Genomic DNA, 11,932 nt, shown 5'->3' with positions numbered 1-11,932 from the left:
TATGGTTCTGGAGAATGTGTACAAATACACATTTTCTATTAAACAGCACATTTGCGGAAACATTTTGACACAGCACATGTTCGAATACAATTCAAAACGAGTTGTTTTGAATTCTATTCGAAAATGTTTCACGCATAATAACCAAGCGACGAGAGAAGCTTAGTAATTCACCGATAGGCTAGCATCCACTGTAAATCAGATCATCGCTCTTTATTCTTCCTTTCCATTTTCTAGGTAATGACCTTTTACAGAGCCAGCCAAACACTACCGGAGATGGGCCTAGGAAGCCCAATTAAGAATATTTTTGAGGGAATTTTCGTACCAGCATTTGCGTTATAACCAAGGAAAATCTTCCAAAAACCTTGGTCGGAGCCAGGAGATTTGAACTATTTTTAATTCATTTCTCAAACAGTATGAAAGCCTAGTGTATGGGAAACTGTATTTTTAACAGTAGACAATGTATAGTCAATAACTCGCTTGGAACTGAAAGTTGGGTCCTGTTCTGGATCAGAGCCAAGGAGTGTTAAGTGCAATGCTCGTTATGAAACAAATCTTCAATCATACAAGACGAGCACGTGTAATGCTCGTTCTCTGCTCTGAATTCTTAATACAAATGATCGTTAAATTTGGTCGCTATGCCCAACGACAAAGCTGTCACAGAGGAAACAGCAAGCTGAGGTGCATACCAGGCTATACACTCTTAAAAAAGATCGACGACGCTCCACAAAGAATTATCGGAAAGGTACTCTCCCTGCTACGACTACCACTGCTGCCCCCACCTGTGTCACTGCCTGCCGCACCACAGTCGCCACCACAGAGCACCCACCCTCCCTTCAAAGTGTCTCTGCCTCACACGAGAGGCCTGCCTCCCACCACCTCCCAGTTCAATCTCACCCCTCCTCCTAGGCCACCCCCAAAAAAAATCCTTCAAACACTCAAGTGCCGGCCTCACCTGCAGCCCCCTCCGAGAAACCACCACCCACCGCTCTTCCTTTTGATCCCTTCATAGACACCACCCCTCCTCCCACATCCCCAGCCCCCTACTGCAAACATCTGTCCCTTCCAACTGTGATCCCAAATTCCTTGATGCCCACACCCTCACACTAGAAATCTGCAAGTATATTCCCAGTGCCCCCATTGCTCCGCTTACCTCCCCAAGAGACCCTGTCCTCATCAAATCGTCCATTCCCTCTTTCCACACTGACCTCCTCTCGAAACTTCCCTGTATCACCTTTGGCCCACATGCATCTCTCATACCTTTTCTTACTTCCTCCTCTCCCTGTCAGCCCCAACAGCCTCATTGTCCGCCAATCCTCACCACTGTGATCACAAAACTCAGCCCTGTGGTCATGGAGGCAGAGGTGTTGGCAGAATTAATGCCCACCCCACCTGGAAATCTGCTCAACCCGATGCAACTATAACAACTCTGGCCCTACCTTACTCATGTGTGTGTTCACAGAGACCACCTCCTCCATAGATCACATCACGCAGGGAGCCCTGATTTTTAACTATCACCACCCCGTTGACTTCTCCCATTGCTCTCCTCAATCCTACCACTGCCAAAGCTGTTTCCTCTACAATGACCACCTCACCCAAAACTGCAGGAATCCCCCCACCTGGCCCCACTGTAAAGCATCCCACTTCCTCAAACAGTGTTCTAACTTCGCATCTTCTCCTTCCTGCAACACCAGCAATGAAACCCATGCCACAAATTCCTTCAAATGCAAGGCCAAACCCTGTTCCAGCAACACCAAGCTCGATCAGATCGTCCACCCCAACAGTTCCTTCCATCCACCAATTATGGTGGAAACTTGATGGTACGCATTTCTCCTCCTTACACGAGTCATCACAACAACGTTTCAGCTGGCAACACCGGTCAACTGCTGTTTGAGTATGAGAAATAGGTTGGAAACTTTCCTCATGTCAGGACGTCGTAGGTGTCGCCACCGGCGCCAACCTTGTGTGAATGCTCTGCGTATGCTGTGCGTATCACAGCATCTTCTTCCTGTCGGTTAAATTTCCCGTCTGTAGCACGTCATCTTCGTTGTGTAGCATCTTTAATGGCCAGTAGTGTATATAATAAGTTTTGGATTTTATCATACAGTAATCCATCTGAGACACTGAGGAGCATAAAGCATATCATCGTCGATCGTGAAGCATTTGTTCATGCTTCTGGGATCTGTTGATTTTATGGTGGGTCAGGCCCACATTGTACGTATATCTGAACATTCACGAAAGCTGTCTCACTGGTTTCTCTGATATTCACTGAAATATGACAAGGGGGGGGGGGGGTTATCGTAGATGGTGTGCTTTTGGCCCTTATGGCTCACATCACCTTATTTCTATTCTATTCAAGCGCCCTTGTTGGTAGATAGCACTACTTGAACTTAATAATTTCTGCTGTTTGGAGATGGTTGTTTGCTGTACAGGAATCGGCTTTCCTGTGCAGGGTCAACATGAACTGTGTTGAACCTGTATTAAATACTGACAGAAAAGAAAGTTATCAGGAGAAGTTAGGCTCAAAGGTAGTAGGGCCTCCCAGACCAGATCCGTTGTCTGAGAAAGTGACGAAATCAAATAAGCGTGACTACAAGCGAACATTTAACAACGAAATGCATAATAAGCGTAAGTTGTTGTGTAGGTGCAACGTAAGAATGCCAGATTTTCAGCTTGGAATTTAACTCGTTAACTAACACATGAATTACGGATCTTGTACATTTGCACGAAAACTCTCACTTACACAAAAATTCGAAACGGGAAGTAGCAGAAGGGTAAATTCCGTTCTTGCGATAAACTGTACTTAATTATGTACAAAATTCCACAAAAAAGTTCTTATGCATATTATTATTATTATTCCTGACAGCGGCTTAAGTTGTATAAATATGTTGATAAGCATATTTGTTACACAGCAGATGCTATTAATTCCGCACCCTTATATTTATCTGAGTTTAAAAATTTGTGAACACCCAGCTTGTATACCTACGAGCCGCCACTGCTAACGAGTTTCAGTTACCGCCTCCAATTGACAGAGCGGGCACAGAGACCACACCTATAGGACACTTTCAAGTGGGTAAAATGCAATGCTTTCCTCATAGCAAATGTGCCCAGTACACTATTAATAAAATTAAACACGAAATGGTGTCAAAATCAATCAATATTACGTAACGATAGGTGACAGTAACGTCGCAACATGTTTCTTTCTTTTACATTGCCCCCCACAAGAGAGATGGGCAGGCTGTTCTTTTCAGCTAAGTATCGCAGTATGCCAGGAGTAGGGCAGAGAGCGGCCCCATTGGGAATATTTTGGATGGAACTTGCATTTCCAGCATTCGTCTGCTGACCAACAGATATTTCCCAAAAATCTTCATCCAAACTGAGGGGTATGTTGTTTATTGGCACAGACAAAAATTTAAAAAATCTTTGTGCGTGTGTTTGTCCGCACAATGTTCTAAAGTGGCACAGCCTTTATAAGCAGGCTATAGAAGGCAATGTAACTACGGGGCCACGACATCTCTTTTATGTACCACACAGAACTGCTCTGTTTGCCGAAGCGCTGTGAGTACGCTCTCTCTCTCTCTCTCTGTCTCTCTCTCTCTCTCACACACACACACACACACACTCACACACACACACACACTCTCTCTCTCTTTCTCTCACTCTCTCTCTGACACACACACACACACACACACACACACACACACACACAACACACACACACACCATAGGGGTTCTTTTTCTATTTCAGCTGCTGACGGATGTATCAATATCAACGCCAAGAAGAGTGAGAGCAAAAGTTCTGGCCTGGATGCGACATAATTTCCATGGACGTAATATAATTAAATGCGGACCTAGGCGCACTGTTATTGGAAAACGTCTTTTCTGAAGGGAGAAATAACGTACATTTCGAATCATGCAAATTGTACCAAGAGAAAACCAGAAAGTTTGTTTGCCGAAATTACAGACGGGCAGCGCTATCTTTGGTGTAACGTGTTCTGCAGCCGAACGCCAGGATCGATTTCAATTAAAGCCCTGGATACAGAGGGCTCTGTAAGGGTACTCCTGCCTGTTGTTTGCCGCCTCGTGCGGAAATACGGTACCCTGCTTGCAGCAACAATCTGTCTGTAGTATCTCTGATGTGTCGCGCATAGTGGCTCGTTGATGCGCAATATCTGCAAAGGAAGGGAGCTGAGGACTTGCCTGTGTTTGTGTTTTTCGATTGGAATCGCTCCCTAGACTGAATGCGCACGCTTACGATGATCTTCGCTACGCTCCGGACCCGCCGCCATCGACCACAGGAACCACCCGTTTGTTCACTGGTCTCTGAGTCCCAGCTACCACCAGTGCGAGAGATCGGAAATAAAAACATATCAGGAGGTCGATTCGTTTGTTTCCAAGATTAGCAATTGTGCCAAGAGCAAAAAGAGCTCAACTGAATTGCTTGAGCAGCTCGGTAATAGGCTTCCTCCATTTCAAGGTTTCATCAACAAATAAACCCAAAAATTTCGAGTATTCTACTCTCTTTACCGATTTCTGCTCATGTGCTACATCAACTGTTCGTATGACTGTTTGTTGTACAGAACTGAATATAGTGTGTTTATTTTTCAAATTTAGGGAGAGTCCATTTTCTTTTAGCACGCAAGCGTGATTTTTCCTGTAAGCAATGTGGTACATCGTATGCCGAATCATTAATCCGTGATGTTACTATACGTCTGCCTCCTGATAGAGAAGTTAGAGTGGCAGCTTTTGAGTCAACTGATCCAACCATGGGCGATGCGCTAAAAATTGCCAAAGTACACGAAGCAACGGCATCATTTATTTGTTTATGTACTTCATTAACAGTACAGAGTAACCCACCACCTTGAAATGTAAGGTGGGTCGGATGCTTCTGAATCTAACAGCGAAAACTTCTCATTCTTACAATCTTATTCGCTTTTTTTAATAATATAAAGAACATAATATATATAAATTTCTCTGAGGTTAAAGCGAATTGAATGCTTAACAATTGTTAAAATGGTTCCATATAATTTTGTACCACCTAGGTTCGCAGGAGAGCTTCTGTAAAGTTTGGAAGGTAGGAGACGAGATACTGGCAGAAGTAAAGCTGTGAGACCGGGCGTGAGTCGTGCTTCGGTAGCTCAGATGGTAAAGCACTTGCCCGCGAAAGGCAAAGGTCCCGAGTTCGAGTCTCGGTCGGGCACACAGTTTTAATCCGCCAGCAAGTTTCCTACCTAGTTGATGATAATGTTATTAATATAATGCAAATGTCAAAGAAAAATAAATAAAAAAACGAAAATGTAACACAATGAGCGTGGTGAAAATAATTTGCAGTATGTACAGGGAAGAGATATGCTGTATTTGGATGTGTAATAGAGTCTAAGTAGCATATTGGTTGATAATGTCCTATTTCTACCTATTTCACATGAGGAGGTTCGGTACAACCTCGAGCTATTCTGATCTGAAATGGTTTGTGTGCTTACACAGATTATACAGAGTAATTGCTGATTGAGCATTTCATACATGGAATACATGAATTTTAGCTTTACATGACAAATACTCGTATGTTTGTAACTTGTTAGTAGAAATAGAATATAGCTCATTGCTTCTTGAATGCATTATTACTTAAATAACTTAATACATTTCTGATATATAAAGCACAAGCTATGTTTTACTGTACTTCTGGTGGCAGCTTTCTTAGTGATAGCAGTCGCTGTTCTGTTACACGATCAACTGATGACAGCCAGTCTACGTAACATCTCATTCAAAACGTACTCGATCGTCGGATAGTCTGGCGTAGCGATATCCAGTTGTCAGAGCAGTAGTCAGTGGTCCACCGACGTCATAGTTGTTAGAAACCGCTTTTTTCGTCGTCGGCATGTCCCAAAGCGAATGGAACTTCATACGAAATTTCCTCCGCGTTGTTGTCAAAAGCCGAGCGGTCTAAGGCGCTGCAGTCATGGACTGTGCGGCTGGTCCCGGCGGAGGTTCGAGTCCTCCCTCGGGCATGGGTGTGTGTGTTTGTCCATAGGATAGTTTAGGTTAAGTAGTGTGTAAGCTTAGGGATTGGTGACCTTAGCAGTTAAGTCCAATAAGATTTCACACACATTTTTTTCTATGTTGTCAAAGATTCCCGGAAAAGTTGGTAGCCGTGCGGGGTAGCCGCGTGGCCTAGGGCGCCTTGTCACGGTTCGCGCGGCTCCCTCTGTCGGAGGTTCGAGTCCTCCCTCGGGCATAAGTGTGTGTGTTATCCTTAGTGTAAATTAGTTCAAGTTAGATTAAGCAGTGTGTAAGCCAGGGACCGATGACCTCAGCAGCTTGGCCCCATGTTGTTGTTGTTGTGGTCTTCAGTCCTGAGACTGGTTTGATGCAGCTCTCCATGCTACTCTATCCTGTGCAAGCTTCTTCATCTCCCAGTACCTACTGCAACCTACATCCTTCAGAATCTGTTCAGTGTATTCATCTCTTGGTCTCCCTCTACGATTTTTACCCTCCACGCTGCCCTCCAATGCTAAATTTGTGAACCCTTGATGCCTCAAAACATGTCCTACCAATCGATTCCTTCTTCTAGCCAAGTTGTGCCACAAACTTCTCTTCTCCCCAATCCTATTCAATACCTCCTCATTAGTTACGTGATCTACCCACCTTATCTTCAGCATTCTTCTGTAGCACCACATTTCGAAAGCTTCTGTTCTCTTCTTATCCAAACTATTTATCGTCCATGTTTCACTTCCATACATGGCTACACTCCATACAAATACTTTCAGAAACGACTTCCTGACACTTAAATCTATACTCGATGTTAACAAATTTCTCTTCTTCAGAAACGATTTCCTTGCCATTGCCAGTCTACATTTTATATCCTCCCTACTTCGACCATCATCACTTATTTTGCTCCCCAAATAGCAAAACTCCTTTACTACTTTAAGTGTCTCATTTGCTAATCTAATCCCCTCAGCATCACCCGATTTAATTTGACTACATTCCATTATCCTCGTTTTGCTTTTGTTGATGTTCATCTTATATCCTCCTTTCAAGACACTGTCCATTCCGTTCAACTGCTCTTCCAAGTCCTTTGCTGTCTCTGACAGAATTACAATGTCATCGGCGAACCTCAAAGTTTTTACTTCTTCTCCATGAATTTTAATACCTACTCCGAATTTTTCTTTTGTTTCCTTTACTGCTTGCTCAATATACAGATTGAATAACATCGGGGAGAGGCTACAACCCTTTCTCACTCCCTTCCCAACCACTGCTTCCCTTTGATGTCCCTCGACTCTTATAACTGCCATCTGGTTTCTGTACAAATTGTAAATAGCCTTTCGCTCCCTGTATTTTACCCCTGCCACCTTCAGAATTTGAAAGTGGCAGGGGTAAAATACAGGGAGTGAAAGGCTATTTACAATTTGTACAGAACTTAAGAAAAAAGGAAAGTTGGTACAGTAAAATCGTGTCCAGATTTCTGCCAGAGGCATCAATGACGCCACTGGCCGTTACCTCCCGTTCTAACAAGTTTCTGCCTTGGCTGGCGGATACCAAAATCCGCTAACGCGCTGCAGAGTATCTTGCCGGTGGCAGCAGCAGCAGCAGCGGACGTGATGCAGAAGCTTATGCTACAATGGATATTAATGGAGCAACGACAGAACAGCAGCTAGGCACCGGCGCGGCTGCGTCTCCTATTAATGTGGACCATAGTGGCGTTTTGCCCCCGAGCAACTGCGCTGCCCTCAGCGTACATTGGTGACGTACAATGGACACACGATTCCCTTGTGGGGTCGGATCGTAGTCCAATCTAAACATAAAAGTGTAGCTGAGCAACTAACAGTCCGCCCCCGGTAAATGAGTGGTCAGAGCGGCAGAATGTCAATCCTAAGGGCCCGGGTTCGATTCCCGGCTGTGTCGGAGATTCTCTCCGCTCAGGGACTGGGTCTTGTGTTGTCCTAATCATCATCATTTCGTCCCAATCGACGCGCTAGTCGCCCAAGTGGCGTCAAATCGAAAGACTTGCACCCGACGAACTGTCTACCAGGCGGGAGGCACTAGTCACACGACATTTATTTTAGCAACTAACATTGTTGGTAAGAAACGTTTGAACAACAACTGACATTTCTGGCTTAGATGCTTTTGCGCAGTTTGGTTTCCAAATTCAAACAAAGCGAATCTAGTTTCAAATGCGATTCCATTCAAACAAATTGATGTGTTATAGGGTAACATATGGAACTTCTTGAACTACCGTAATTTGTGCAATAGGGGTGCACGCCCGCATATTCATAAAACAGCAGCAGTTCCTAGATTTTGTATAGTGCCTCGAATGCCTTTCATCATGCGTGATCAAGTTAAATCAGCACTGGATATACCATGGGACTAATATCCCCCGTGTCCACTAACCATGGGCAATGCCCATGGTAGTAGTTGTTGCGGCGTAAACGTCAAGAGCCGGCATACCGGTCAAGAAACGTAGGGCAGAGAGGGCTGTGAGACGACGACAGCCAATGGTACGCTGACGGACCCCTCTCTAGGACGACACCGAGACAGCAGCGGCATCTAGGAGAAGGGAACATAAGCGCCGCTCCGCCTGGCCGTCGCCCAGTTGAAGACTAGCCGTTCTACGAGCTCTATACCAGCGACTTAGGAACTGTATTATTTAACTTTGAAACCTCCCCTTAGAAAAATTTGTGAATGATTCTGCTGATAAACCCCTTACGTTATTTGATTTTCAAACAGCTGAGCAAAACTGAACGTGCACAGACATTTCTCTCTGTACTTATTCTGATCAGCAGTAAACTAACACTCAATATTTTTAGCACAACGCAATCCGACTTTCAATAATCCCTACAAAAGAATGGCCCTGACTAACAATAACCTATACCTTTCATGAATCACTTACCTCACAAAAATCTTCGTTACTCGAACTACTGCAATACAGCGAGCGCCACTACTGCCAGCTAAATAAAAGATTCTAACTACTGAAGGCACTAACTACTGATAGGCATAGTTAGCAAATGAAAGATTTTGATAGAGAACAAACAATGTATTTACCTTAATAGTGTTCAAAAGTCATTATATATATATATATATATATATATATATATATATATATATATATATATATATATATATCAGTTCATGACATCCAGTCTTACAAATTTACTGTCTCTGATGGACACACGTCCGTATCATCCGCTCTAAAAACTCCGCCATCTCTCTCCCCACATCCTCCACTGCTGGCGGCTCACCTCCAACTGCGCAACGCTGCGCGCTGTTCACATCCAACTGCCCAACACTACAATAGCGAATATTACAACAATGCCAACCAGCCACAGACTGCACACTGCACAGCCAGTGATTTTCATACAGAGCGCTACGTGGCGTTACCAATATCAAAACCTAAACAGCCTACTTACAACTTGTATTACGAATTGTATATAGTGAAAAGCTTGCTTATGTTTGTCTGTCGCCGCTTTGCTCTCGACATGTCTGTATCCCCTTTTATAAGAAACTTGTCCGCAGCTCGTGGTCGTGCGGTAGCGTTCTCGCTTCCCGCGCCCGGGTTCCCGGGTTCGATTCCCGGCGGGGTCATGGATTTTCTCTGCCTCGTGATGACTGGGTGTTGTGTGATGTCCTTAGGTTAGTTAGGTTTCAGTAGTTCTAAGTTCTAGGGGACTGATGACCTTAGCTGTTGAGACCCATAGTGCTCAGAGCCATTTGAACGATTTTGTAAGAAACTTCAGTAACACGATTTGCTTGAATTGTTGTCTAGCGATCCGAGGAAGCAGGTCTCCTAGGCACTCCATATTCGACGAGTAGGCGGGACACAACAGTAGTTAAGAGGCCACATGTATCGATTACAATTTTTGGCTATTTTGTCTACCATTAATGTTCAAGCAAATGTAGATCTGTAACCAGTTCCTGAGCCAGAGGAACTGTTGACAGAATTGGTTGGGGGTTGTTGTTCTCCAAGATATGTATCGCTGACATCTACGAGGGCCGTTCAGAAAGTAACCTCCGGTTGATTTAAAAAAATACACCAAGTTAAATAAAAATATTTTAATATATACATCTTACAACTACATCTTTGCACTATTTTTCTACATAGTCTCCATAGCGATTGAGGCACTTATCATATCTCTTCACAAGCTTTGAAATTCCTTCTGCATAAAAATCACCCGCTTGTGCCTGGAGCCAGCCTGTGACCGCATCTTTGAGCTCTTCGTCGTCATCAAACCGCTGTGACCCGAGCCATTTCTTCAAATGCATGAAGAGGTGATAATCACTTGGCGCCAGGTCTGGGCTGTAAGGTGAATGGTTGATAACGTCCCACTTGAAGGACTCAAGAAGGGCCGTTGTTCTGCGAGCAGAGTGAGGACGGGCGTTATCGTGCAAAAAAACGATACCGGAAGTCAGCATACCACGGCGTTTGTTCTGTATAGACCGTCGTAACTTTTTTATTGTTTCACAGTACACGTCTTGATTAATGGTCGTACCACGTTCCATGAATTCAACCAACAACACCCCTTTGGCATCCCAAAACACCGTTGCCATCAGTTTTCTGGAAGAAAAATCTTGCGAGGCTTTTCTTGGTTTGGTAGGCGAATTTGAATGTGCCCACATCTTTGATTGTTCTTTTGTCTCAGGGTTCACGTACTTAATCCAGGTTTCGTCACCGGTCACGATTCTGTTTAACAATGGTTCTCCTTCGTCCTCATAACGTGACAGAAAGTCTAATGCAGAGGCCATTCTTTGAGTTTTGTGGTGGTCGGTAAGAATTTTGGGCACCCATCGTGCACAGAACTTACGGTAACCCAATCTTGCTGTCACTATCTCGTACAAGAGAGTCTTAGAAATCTGTGGAAAACCAGTAGACAACTCCGACATTGAGAAACGTCGATTTTCACGAACTTTTGCATCAACTGTCTGAACGAGTTCATCAGTCACCAATGATGGTCTACCACTCCTCTCTTCATCATGAACGTTTTCTCGTCCACTTTTAAATAAACGTACCCATTCACGGACAACTCCTTCACTCATAACTCTCGGTCTGTACACGGCACAAAGCTCACGATGAATAGCTGCTGCAGAATATCCTTTGGCTGTAAAAAACCTTATGACAGCACGCACTTCACATTTGGCGGGGTTTTCTATTGCAGCACACATTTCAAACTGCCACAAAAACTAAACTAGCGCAGGTACGACGTTCACTCGACCACGGCTTGATGCCGACTGACCTGTCGAGTGCGTGAACGCACAGATGGCGTAGCTACTCCCCCCACAACCCGCACTGTGACCAATCGGAGGTTACTTTCTGAACCGCCCTCGTATTTTCAGTTGTCTGTAGATGATCAGACAAACTAGTTTTTAGTAACTAATAGGCCACTTTTCGTATGTCATTATAGCAGACTGTAATTTGGAGTAGCAAGTGCTCCTCATAACTTCAGAGATACCTTCAGCAACTCGTCCATGGTATCCCCAACTGTATTAATTATTTACATGACTTGGTAATTACCATGTGGGAGCAGCATCTGCAATCTCTACAGATGTTGTCTGGGTGACTTCAAGCCATTGGGTTCCATTGTTCTTTGTGCCAAATATAAAGACCTAGGATATAACTAAGTAATGAAGAGCTCAACCCCACCCCCCCCCCCTGCCACAGGATCATTTGGACGCAATCAGTCTTACCACTTCTTAAGAGCCTCAAAGACCTACAATCGTTCGTGCACAAAATTAGTTATTATGCAAAATTCAGTACCAGTGCGGTCCAGATTTCCTACCTGCTTAATCAACAATGTAAAACATGTGCTAAATTCCTTTGGTCAGAACGGTACCAGAAAGCTTTCTTGCAACTAAAAAAGTACTGTAGTTTGGCCCCTTATTTAGCAACTTTCAACGCAGAGACAAGAAGTGATGTTTCGCACTCCAATCCAGTGGCTGGGTCGGCGGG

The sequence above is a fragment of the Schistocerca nitens genome, chromosome 9 (genome assembly GCF_023898315.1).
Source record: "Schistocerca nitens isolate TAMUIC-IGC-003100 chromosome 9, iqSchNite1.1, whole genome shotgun sequence".
NCBI lineage: Eukaryota > Metazoa > Arthropoda > Insecta > Orthoptera > Acrididae > Schistocerca > Schistocerca nitens.
Note: the sequence above shows the minus strand (reverse complement) of the source record.